This window comes from Antechinus flavipes, chromosome 5, assembly GCF_016432865.1.
Source record: "Antechinus flavipes isolate AdamAnt ecotype Samford, QLD, Australia chromosome 5, AdamAnt_v2, whole genome shotgun sequence".
NCBI classification, from domain to species: domain Eukaryota; kingdom Metazoa; phylum Chordata; class Mammalia; order Dasyuromorphia; family Dasyuridae; genus Antechinus; species Antechinus flavipes.
Genome location: NC_067402.1, coordinates 214,769,433 through 214,782,000, shown reverse-complemented (window position 1 = coordinate 214,782,000; position 12,568 = coordinate 214,769,433).

Sequence of the window (12,568 nt, the reverse complement as noted above, 5' to 3'; positions counted from 1 at the left end):
TATTACATCATCATGCTAAGTACTAAGTATATGTAAACTAGATAACCATTGTCTCATCATATCCTCTGAGTTAAGACCTTATTTCAAGTATACTTCTCCAGAGATCTGGCTCTTTACATCCCGCACTTTCTTTTGTTTTAGAACACAGATGATCAAGCACTCCCTGACTTCTCAGGAAGGTGAGAACACCAAACCAGATATTGTTAGGAAGTTTCTTCTGGGCTGAAGGGTCTTACTTGAAACAGGTATACATAAATCCATCAACATGGGAGATATTACACAAGCACATAATAAAATGACATAGGCTAATAGTGATGTAATACATAATATGAATCAACATGAGGAATTATACATGTCCATAAGTCCTAGAGATAGTCCAAAGATAATCTACTGTCCATTAGTTCATGTATCAGGGAATCCAATGATTCCTGCAGATTTTGAAGTCTTTCAACAGTCTCATCATGTGACTGGGAATCCAATGATTCCTGCAGATTTTGAAGTCTTTCAACAGTCTCATCATGTGACTGGGAATCCAATGATTCCTACTTCTTTCGAAGTGCTGTTACTACTGTCTCATTAACAATTTTTGTTGTTCATCGGCACACGTAGTCAGAGATGGAAGCATTTCTGGTTTCTTGAGTTTTCTCCTTTGTTCCAAGATTTTTTTCTTTTTCTGTCTCTCTCCAATGGACAAGGTGAATACAGCTCATTGGCACCCATCTGATTCCCTCTCCATCTGCAGAGATACAAGCAAACCCTCTGTCCCAAACAGTTAACCTATCTGATCCCTTCCATTCACCACTTTCTGGATCTCTCCACATCACCCGGTGATTATCTAAATATAATGGAGCTGCTCACACTGTGGATTATAAAACCCATTTGGTGGAGCCAGTGCATCTTTATCAAAAATCAAAAAATTAATAGGACAAAAAATTAAATTTAAAAATTCTCTAAAGTTACTTGTAGCTTCCCCTTTTTTTTTATTTTTGGAGGAGTGTCTTGATGTCTCTGTTTCTCCTTTCTACTATTGCCTGTCCTTGAGGATTAAAAGGTAAGCCAGTGATGTATAAAATCTGATACTGTGCATAAAAGTGTGTAAACTATTTACAAGTATATGCAGGTCCATTATCTCTTTTTATTGCATATGGCACATCCATAATTTCAAAAGCTTGTATAAGGAATTCAGTGACCACTCAGGCTATCTCTTTTGCTGCTGGTATTGAAAAAGTGAATCCTGAAAAGGTGTCTACTACAACATGGATAAAAGACAGACAACAAAAAGATTTATAATGGGTCACATCCATTTGTCAAATTTTATTGGGTCTCAAACCATGAGGATTCTTCCCTGGAAGGAGTATAGGAGCGTGGAAAGGAAAGCAAGCTGTACTATGCTCCTAGCTTCTTCTCTTGCTATTCCAAATTGTAAATGTAAAGCTCAGGCAGCCTGATGATATTTAGAATGAGAGTCTTGGGCTTCCTGAAATAAAGGAGTATTGGCCAACATGGTTAGAAGGCTATCTGCCTTTAAATTACCATCAAAAACAGGACCTGGAAGTCCACTATGAGAGTGGACATGCAAGATATAAATCTTACCTGGATGCTTTCTCACTTGCTCTTGATGTTCCTTAAAGAGCTGATATATATTAGAAGCTACAAATTTTATTTGGGCTGTGGCAATTCTTTGTACCATACCTATTGAATAGACCGAAGCAGATATTATCTTTATATCTCCTGGATAATAAGTAAAAGCTAGAATGATTGTATATAATTCATTCTGCTGAGTGGACTGAAAAGTTCTGACTACTCTCTTTATAGTTAAGTCACGAGAGTATACAGCACAAATATTGTTTGAATGCATCTGTAAAGATAGTTGGTCCTTTAAGAGAAACCTTAGAAATCTTTTCTTCAAAAATCCATTGTCAATTATCTTTATGGATTATCTTTAATGGAGATCCGTGTGTGAAATTTGGAGCTGTGGCCAATAAAATTCGCTACTCTGGGATAGTTTCACAGAATACATTAATTTGCGCATTGATAATTAGTAAAATTCTAGCCACAAGCACTGGGTAAGGAGTAAGGCTTTGTTTTGGTTGTGCTGGGAGGTTCACACTGTCTCCTTGATGAAGGACTGCTGTGGGTGCTCTAGTGTAGCAAAAACTGATATTTCCAAGGGTTTTTGAGTGCTCTTTCAACCACATTGGATAAAGTCAGTTCAACTTCTCTCAAAGCTTCTTGAGATTCTTTTGTAAGCTGGTGTGGTGAGTTTAAAGCACTATCTTAAAATTTCATATAATGGTTGTAATTGATAGGTAGTTAAACCTAATATTGGATGCATCCATTGGATATCTCCTATCAATTTCTGAAAATCACTTAAGGTGTTCAACTTCTTTGTTCTTAAAGAAAGCTTTTGTACTACAAACACCCTAGGATATACTTCATATCCTAAATATTGAAAAGAAGTGAGGTTTTTTTTTGAGCTATATGCAATTTGTAGTTCCTTAGTATTTCCATGGTTTTTTTTTTTTTTTTTTTTTTTTTTTTTTTTTTTTGAGATTTTATTTTTATTCTTTATTCATCCTTTGTAATGTGCCTTATATTCATCACTTTTCTATTTCCTTTTTTTTTTTTTTTTCTTTTTTTTTATTTTTTTTTAATTTTTATTTAATAATTACATTATATTGACACTCATTTCTGTTCCGATTTTTTTCCCCTCCCTCCCTCCACCCCCTCCCCTAGATGGCAAGCAGTCCTTTATATGTTGGATATGTTGCAGTATATCCTAGATACAATATATGTTTGCAGAACCGAACAGTTCTCTTGTTGCGTAGGGAGAATTGGATTCAGAAGGTATAAATAATCCGGGAAGAAAAACAAAAATGCAGATAGTTCACATTCGTTTCCCAGTGTTCTTTCTTTGGGTGTAGCTGCTTTTGTCCGTCATTTATCAATTGAAACTCAGGTCTCTTTGTCAAAGAAATCCACTTCCATCAAAATATGTCCTCATACAATATCGTTGTCGAAGTGTATAATGATCTCCTGGTTCTGCTCATTTCACTTAGCATCAGTTCATGAAGGTCTCTCCAAGCTCTCTGTATTCATCCTGCTGGTCATTTCTTACAGAACAATAATATTCCATAACATTCATATACCACAATTTACCCAGCCATTCTCCAATTGATGGGCATCCATTCATTTTCCAGTTTCTAGCCACTACAAACAGGGCTGCTACAAACATTTTGGCACATACAGGTCCCTTTCCCTTCTTTAGTATTTCTTTGGGATATAAGCCCAATAGAAACACTGCTGGATCAAAGGATATGCACATTTTGATAATTTTTTGGGCATAATTCCAGATTGCTCTCCAGAATGGTTGGATTCGTTCACAACTCCACCAACAATGCATTAGTGTCCCAGTTTTCCCGCATCCCCTCCAACATTCATCATTATTTTTTCCTGTCATCTTAGCCAATCTGACAGGTGTGTAGTGGTATCTCAGAGTTGTCTTAATTTGCATTTCTCTGATCAATAATGATTTGGAACACTCTTTCATATGAGTGGTAATAGTTTCAATCTCATCCTCTGAAAATTGTCTGTTCATATCCTTTGACCATTTATCAATTGGAGAATGGCTTGATTTCTTATAAATTTGAGTCAGTTCTCTATATATTTTGGAAATGAGGCCTTTATCAGAACCTTTAACTGTGAAAATGTTTTCCCAGTTTGTTGCTTCCCTTCTAATCTTGTTTGCATTAGTTTTATTTGTACAAAGGCTTTTTAATTTGATGTAATCGAAATTTTCTATTCTGTGATCAGTAATGGTCTCTAGTTCATCTTTGGTCACAAATTTCTTTCTCCTCCACAAGTCTGAGAGATAAACTATTCTATGTTCCTCTAATTTATTTATAGTCTCGTTCTTTATGCCTAGGTCATAGACCCATTTTGATCTTATCTTGGTATATGGTGTTAAGTGTGGGTCCATGCCTAATTTCTGCCATACTAATTTCCAATTATCCCAGCAGTTTTTATCAAATAATGAATTCTTTTCCCAGAAGTTAGGGGCTTTGGGTTTGTCAAACACTAGATTGCTATAATTGACTATTCTGTCTTGTGAGCCTAGCCTTTTCCACTGATCCACTAATCTATTTCTTAGCCAATACCAAATGGTTTTGGTGACTGCTGCTTTATAATATAATTTTAGATCAGGTACAGCTAGGCCACCTTCATTTGATTTTTTTTTCATTAGTTCCCTTGAGATTCTCGACTTTTTATTGTTCCATATGAATTTTGTTGTTATTTTTTCTAGATCAATAAAATATTTTCTTGGAAGTCTGATTGGTATAGCACTAAATAAATAGATTAGTTTAGGGAGTATTGTCATCTTTATTATGTTCGCTCGGCCAATCCAAGAGCACTTAATATTTTTCCAATTATTTAAGTCTGACTTTATTTGTGTGGAGACTTTTTTATAATTTTGCTCATATAATTCCTGACTTTCCTTTGGTAGATAGATTCCCAAATATTTTATGGTATCAACAGTTATTCTGAATGGAATTTCTCTTTGTATCTCTTGCTGTTGGGTTTTGTTGGTGATGTATAAAAATGCTGAGGATTTATGGGGATTTATTTTGTAGCCAGCTACTTTGCTAAAATTATGAATTATTTCCAATAGCTTTTTGGTAGAATCTCTGGGGTTCTCTAGGTATACCATCATATCATCTGCAAAGAGTGATAGTTTGGTTTCCTCATTGCCTACTCTAATTCCTTTTATATCTTTCTCGACTCTTATTGCCGAGGCTAGTGTTTCTAATACGATATTAAATAATAATGGTGATAGTGGGCAACCTTGCTTCACTCCAGATCTTACTGGGAAAGGTTCCAGTTTTTCCCCATTGCATATGATGCTTACTGATGGTTTTAAATATATGCTCCTGACTATTTTAAGGAAAAGTCCATTTATTCCTATGCTCTCAAGTGTTTTTATTAGGAATGGATGTTGGATTTTATCAAATGCTTTTTCTGCATCTATTGAGATGATCATATGGTTTTTGTTTGTTTGGTTATTGATATAGTCAATTATGCTAATAGTTTTCCTAATATTGAACCAGCCCTGCATTCCTGGTATAAATCCTACTTGGTCATAGTGTATTATCCTGGTGACAATTTTCTGTAATCTTTTTGCTAATATTTTATTTAAGATTTTAGCATCAATATTCATTAGGGAGATTGGTCTATAATTTTCTTTCTCTGTTTTCAGCCTACCTGGTTTAGGTATCAGTACCATATCTGTGTCATAAAAGGAGTTTGGTAGGACTCCTTCAATCCCTATTTTTTCAAATAGTTTATATAACATTGGAGTTAATTGTTCTTTAAATGTTTGGTAGAATTCACATGTAAATCCATCTGGTCCTGGGGATTTTTTCTTAGGGAGTTGATTGATAGTTTGTTCTATTTCTTTTTCTGAGATGGGACTGTTTAGGATATTTACTTCTTCCTCTGTTAGTTTGGGCAAGCTGTATTTTTGGAGGTATTTTTCTATTTCATTTAAGTTGTCGAATTTATTGGCATAAAGTTGGGCAAAGTAACTCCTAATTATTGCTCTAATTTCCTCTTCGTTAGTGGTGAGTTCTCCCTTTTCATTTTTAAGACTAACAATTTGATTTTCCTCTTTCCTTTTTTTAATCAGATTTACTAAGGGTTTGTCTATTTTGTTGGTTTTTTCATAGAACCAACTCTTAGTTTTATTAATCAATTCAATAGTTTTTTTACTTTCAATTTTATTGATCTCACCTTTTACTTTTAGAATTTCAAGTTTAGTGTTTGACTGGGGGTTTTTAATTTGTTCCTTTTCTAGCATTTTTAATTGCAAACCCAATTCATTGACCTTCTCTTTCTCTATTTTATACAAATAGGCCTCTAGAGATATGAAATTTCCCCTTATTACCGCTTTGGCTGCATCCCATACATTTTGGTATGATGTCTCATTATTATCGTTTTCTTGGTGAAGTTATTAATTATGTCTATGATTTGCTGTTTTACCCAATCATTCTTTAGTATGAGATTATTTAGTTTCCAATTATTTTTTGGTCTACTTCCCCCTGGTTTTTTGTTGAATGTAATTTTCATTGCATCGTGGTCTGAAAAGGATGCATTTACTATTTCTGCCTTACTACATTTGAGTTTGAGGTTTTTATGTCCTAATATATGGTCAATTTTTGTATAGGTTCCATGAACTGCTGAAAAGAAAGTGTATTCCTTTCTGTCTCCATTACATTTTCTCCAGAGATCTATCATATCTAGCTTTTCTAGTATTCTGTTTACCTCTTTGACTTCTTTCTTATTTATTTTCTGGTTTGATTTATCTAATTCTGAGAGTGCAAGGTTAAGATCTCCCACTATTATAGTTTTACTGTCTATTTCTTCTTGCAGCTCTCTTAGTTTCTCTTTTAAGAATTTAGATGCTACCCCACTTGGTGCATATATGTTTAATATAGATAGTGCTTCATTATCCATGCTACCCTTTAGCAAGATATAGTGTCCTTCCTTATCTCTTTTAATTAGGTCAATTTTTGCTTTAGCTTGATCTGAGATCAGGATGGCTACCCCTGCTTTTTTGACTTCACCTGAAGCATAGTAGATTTTGCTCCAACCTTTTACCTTTAACCTGCATGTATCTCCCCGCTTCAGGTGTGTTTCCTGTAAACAACATATTGTAGGATTCTGGCTTTTAATCCATTCTGCTAACCGCTTCCTCTTTATGGGGGAGTTTACCCCGTTCACGTTTATGGTTAGAATGACCAATTCTGTATTACTTGCCATCTTGTTAACCCCGGTTTATGCTTTCCTCCCTTCTTTCCCCTTTCCCCCCCTTCCAAGTATTAAGCTTGTGAGCACCCCTTGCTTCTCACAGCCCTCCCTTTTTAGTGTCCCTCCCCCCGCCTTAGAGTTCCTCCCCCTATCTTACCCCTTCCCTCCCAGTTCCCGTATTCCCTTCCGCTTAGCTTATTCCTTCCCTTTCCACTTTTCCCTTCTCACTTTTCAATGAGATGGGAGAAGTTTCACCATAGATTGAATATGTCTTAAGATTTTTCACTTAAAGCCAATTCTGAAGGCAGTAAGATACCCACTATATTCATCCCCCTCCATTCTTTCTCTCAGATATAATAGGTTTCCTATGCCTCTTCATGAGATGTACTACCCCCACTTTACCCTTTTTCTGGTACAATGTCCTTTCCACATCAATTTCTAGAACAAGGTATACATGTATTCTTTATACATCTATATAGTCAAAATATAGTTCCCAAGATTAATCTTTACCTTTTTAGATTTCTCTTGAGTTCTATATTTGTAGATCAAACTTTTTGTTAAGTTCTGGTTTTTTCATCAGAAATAGATGAAATTCGCTTACTTCGTTGAATGTCCATCTTCTTCCCTGGAAAAAGATGCTCATTCTCGCTGGGTAAGTTATTTTTGGTTGCATACCAAGTTCCTTAGCCTTTCGGAATATCATATTCCAGGCCCTTCGATCTTTTAATGTGGATGCTGCCAGATCCTGGGTGATCCTTATTGTGGCTCCTTGATACTTGAATTGGGTTTTTCTAGCCGCTTGCAATATTTTTTCTTTCACCTGAGGGTTCTGGCATTTGGCCACTATATTCCTTGGTGTTTTGATTTTAGGATCCCTTTCAGTGGGTGATCGATGAATCCTTTCAATGTTTATTTTTTCCTCTGTTCCTATGACTTCTGGGCAGTTCTCTTTGATAATTTCCTGGAAGACAGTGTCCAGGCTCTTTTTTTCATCATGTTTTTCTGGGACCAATGATTCTCAGATTGTCTCTCCTGGATCTGTTTTCCAGGTCTGTTGTCTTCCCCAGAAGGTATTTCACATTTTTCTCCATTGTTTGATTTTTTTGGATTTGCTTGACTGATTCTTCTTGTCTCCTCGAGTCATTCAATTCCACTTGTTCAATTCTGATTTTCAGTGAAGTATTCTCTTCACTCACTTTTTTAAAATCTTTCTCTAATTGTCCAATTGAGTTCTTTTGTTCTGTGGAATTTTTTTCCATTTCGCCAATTTTGTTTTCCAGTTCACTAATCCTATTTTTCAAGGATTTTACTTCTTTATCCACTCTCTCTTTAACTGACTTCTCCAGGCTCTTTTGCCAAGCCTCCCTCTCCTTTTCCCAAGCTTCCTTCTCCTTTTGCCAAGCCTCACTCTGCTTTCCCCATTTTTCTTCTAGCTCCCTTGTGAGAGCCTTTTTAATCACTTCTATGAGGTTCATCTGTGCTGAGGAACAGACAATCTCCTCCTTTGGGGAATCACCTGGGGACTGCCTGTTTTTAGTCTCCTCAGGATTTAGAGTCTGCTCTCTATCTGTGTAGAAGCTGTCTAGGGTTAAAGTCCTCTTCAGCTTCTTGCTCATTCTGTCTATTAATCAGAGACAAACTACCAAAGAAAAACAGAAAAAACTGGAGTCTTTCTTTGGGGGGGGGCTGGGTGTGTTATCGAGCTTCCTCTACAGACTGCAGGTGGCAGCAGTGAGGCACTAGCAGGACTGTGCTGCGCCTGCGCTCTGAGATCCCAAAGCGTGCTGAGTCACTGAGGGGGGGAAGGGGGGGGCGGCCAGGTCCTGAGAGACTCCAGCTGTTTGCGGTTGTGTTCTTCAGCCCCGGTGTTTTTAGCTTCTCTGCTGGGCTGTTGACTTGCTGCAGGTTCCAAACCTGTAGCGAAGCTCTCCCGGCAGAGACAGCTGCGATCACTCCCCACCCCCTCTCCAGTCTGCTCCCGTGCTCTCACTGCCGCTGCCCTCAGCCTGCGCCCGATCTAAAACCGCCCCAGCCCTCCAGTAAAGACAGACCTTTCTTGGCGGATCTCAAGGATGGCTTCTCTTGGTAACTATTTGTGGGTTTTTTTTCAGTCAAGCATTGATTCAGAGGCTTGTAATGAAGTGGATAGTGAGAGAAAGCGCGGAGCTTATGCAACTGTGAGCCTCCTCTCCGCCATCTTAACCGGAAGTCCCCTCCATGGTTTTTTGTAGACATGCTTCTAGCATTTGTTCCTCAGGTACACACCCCAAGATATCATCCATGTAATGTAATAACATAACTTTAGGAAATGCTTTTCTTACTGGAGTAAGAGCTGCAGCAACATACATTTGACACATAGTAGGGCTATTTTTTTCATTCCCTCTGGCAAAGCTGTCCATTCATATCTTTCATAATGCTCAGATAAATTAACACTGAATATTGAAAAGGCAAATCTTTTCATATCATCCTTATCTAGAGGGATAGAATAGAAACAATCTTTACTGTCTATAGCCCAAAGAAGCCATTCTCTAGGCAATTGAGTGGGAGAGGGAAATCCAGGCTGAAGAGTTTCCATAGTATCCATCTGTTCATTTACTTTTTTTGAATCAGTCAACATCCTCAATTTTCTAGATTTCTTTTTTTTTTTTTTTTTTTTTTTACAACAATTACAGGGGAATTCCAAGGACGTAGAGAAAGTTGTGTCTTTGGTCAAGTTGCTCCTGTATTACATCTAATAAGGCCTGAATTTTTTTTACTTGCTAAGGGCCACTATTCTACCCACAGTGGTGTATCAGTTTTCCATAGAATGGGAACCTGTAAGAGTACAAGCAGGCCTTCAATAGCAGCTCTGCCTAAAAAAACCGAAGTTATAGGGTTATAAAACCTATAAGTACTTATTTATACTCCTAACTGTTGTAAAATGTCTCTTCCCCACAGATTGATGGGGATTTTTCAACTACAAAAGGAGTAAGAATTCCTGTTCACTTCATATATCTCTCTCAAAGAGGTAGCACTAACTTCAGCTGCTATTGATCCTCCTATGCCAGACATATAGGTGTCTGATTTAATCTTTGGCCAATGACTGGGCCAATTGGCACCTTTAATGACTGTACAATCTGTACCCATGTCTACCAACCCTTTCAATGGTATGCCATTTATATAGATAGTGAGCAGGAGGTCAGCTGTAACTGCTGCAGTCCAGAATAGTCCTGGACTCTGTAGTTGGGAGTCAAAATCTGGGCAAATATCACCAAACTACCTATTAGGAGTATCTATCAATAAACCTGATGCTACAGCTTCTCTGGCTGATAAGTCCACACATTTCCTACCTGTATCAGTGATTGAGATATTAGTTACACATTCCCTAGTTTCCCAAATCAGTATATGGATAGACACTGTTTTGTAAGTACTCTCATGAGGTGAAATGGTCAAGCCTACTGTGTCTGGAGATAATGGATCTATAGGTTTGACAGAGATAGATTTCACCTCTTCAGGGGATATTTCATTAGTCCCAGCTGTATACAATTCTATTCGCCCCAATTGTAATCCCTTTCTCCCATCAGATTGCTTCTTAGCTGACTGATATGTCTGAGTACTGAACTTCTAAAGACTCTCTGGGTGTAAAATTACCCTGGCATGGATTCTGTCAATATAAAGTAATTATTAAATAAAAATTAAAAAAAAAAAAGAAAGAAAGGAAGGAAGGAAGAAAAGAATAAGAAAAGAAAAAAAAAGACTCTCTGGGTATAACATCAACTGCCATCATGCCCCAAGTATTTTTTGCCTGGGCTCTGGAGCTGGGTCCCGCTTCCCACTTCCCTAAGTCATTTTACATTCTGATGCCCAATGGAAGCCCCTGTTGCATTTTGGACATAGGGTTTTGGGTCTTGTTCTCCACCCTGTGTTCTCTGCCAACATTGAGCTTTCAGATGCCCTACTTTACCACATTGAAAGCACTGAGGAGTCTCTCTGGATGTCCTTTGCCAAAAGGGACCCTGTCTTCCCATGTTCAGATCTTGGGAAGTCTGCATCATAACCTTGATATAAAAGATATTTGTGACCATTGTGGCACAATGTCTTGTAATCTCATCTAAATGAGTATCCTAGTGCAGTCCTAATATAATTCTTCTCATTGACATTTTCTTTAGCAAGTTGTCTTATCATAATTTCTGTTGCTACATTTTCACCAATAGTTCATATGACAGCTGTTTGCAGACATCCTACGAAATCAGCAAAAGGTTCATTTAGACCTTGTGTTATTTTTGTGAAGGCTTCCTCTCTATCTTGTCTTCCTGAGAGGGTGCCCCATGCTTTGATAGCAGCAGCAGCAATTTGCTCATATGTTACTATAGGATAATTAATCTGTGTCAAAATGTCTGCATAAAGATCTAGACTTGCTAATTGGTCAGAAGTGATTGGTATATTGATTCCAGGTTGCTTATTGTGCTGGTCTTGTATTCTAGAGTCCATTATAGTCAGAAAGCCACAAGAAGTTTTATCCAGGTTCTAAACATGTCCTTGCTATGTATTTCCAATTATTAGGGGTTAAAACTTTAAAAGCCAAATTCTCTAATAACATCTTAACATAGAACAATGTAGACCCATAAAGAGTGCAAGTCCTTTTTAGATCTTGATAATTTCTAGATTAAAAGCAGTGTATTTTCTTTTTTCTAGACCTAAAGAGTCAAACTGTCCAATCACAGGATGCGTTTCTATTTCTTAAATCAGATGTATCTTGTTTTTCCTCTTTAGCTTTAATTAGTGCCTTTTCTAATGGTGTCATAGGGGGTAGACAAAACAGCTGCATGGCTGGTGCTGATTGTGTCACTGCCCCTTCCACTCCTCCTCCTTCCTCCACTCAGGAAGGGGAAATTGAGGGGAGAGGGTCATGAGATGGGGAATACCTTCATGGCTCTTGTTGTGAAGCACCACACTCCTTAATTTCATCAGCACTGTAATTAACTCCTTTTTTTTGTCTATTTATTCATGCTTTTCAGCTGCTTTGTCAGTACCACCCCCCTCCTCCTCTTTCTTCTTTTTCCTTCTTCTAAAACTTATGTAGTTGCTTGCAGCTAATTGTATTATGTTATATATATGGAATGTTTCTTCAGGAATTGAATCAGGACCATTATCACCGTAATATTTAATTAGTTGCTCTCCCACTAGTTTCCACTTAACTGGCTCTAATTTTTCTTTCTTAGAGAACCAAGGAGATGTGTACTTTAATCTTTCTAATAGTCCTATGATCTGTTTCCAAATTGCAATCAAACCTTTGTTCTTTATTAGCCTTCTATACGCTTCCCTTGGGGTAGGTTGGGCTTTTTTTTCCCTAAGCATTTGTTCTATTTCAGCTGAAACACTAGTTTAGTCCTTACCAAAGTTTTCTCTTTTCTATTTTTGTACTCTCCTATTTTCAGGTCATGGGGACTTCTCCACTGAACTCAAGATCGTGTCAGTGGAACTGCTGAGTGTAAATCCTTATGTCCATGTTTGGGTGCCAAAATTTAATGTCTGGCCTAACTTTCTGGAGGACCTTGGGACCAGCCTTGGTCTCAGTAGGATAGACACTATGGGAATGGATAAGAATGGAATCTAAAGTCTTTATTGTATTTTACACAGTCTGCATCTGTCATAGTCTGATCCAATCTCCCTCAGCAGTCTACTAGTATGTTTTCTGTCTGACTTCCTGTCCCCAGTTCTTATATACCCTATTACAATTACATCATTACAGCATACTGAATATGTGTGAACTAGAGAACAATTA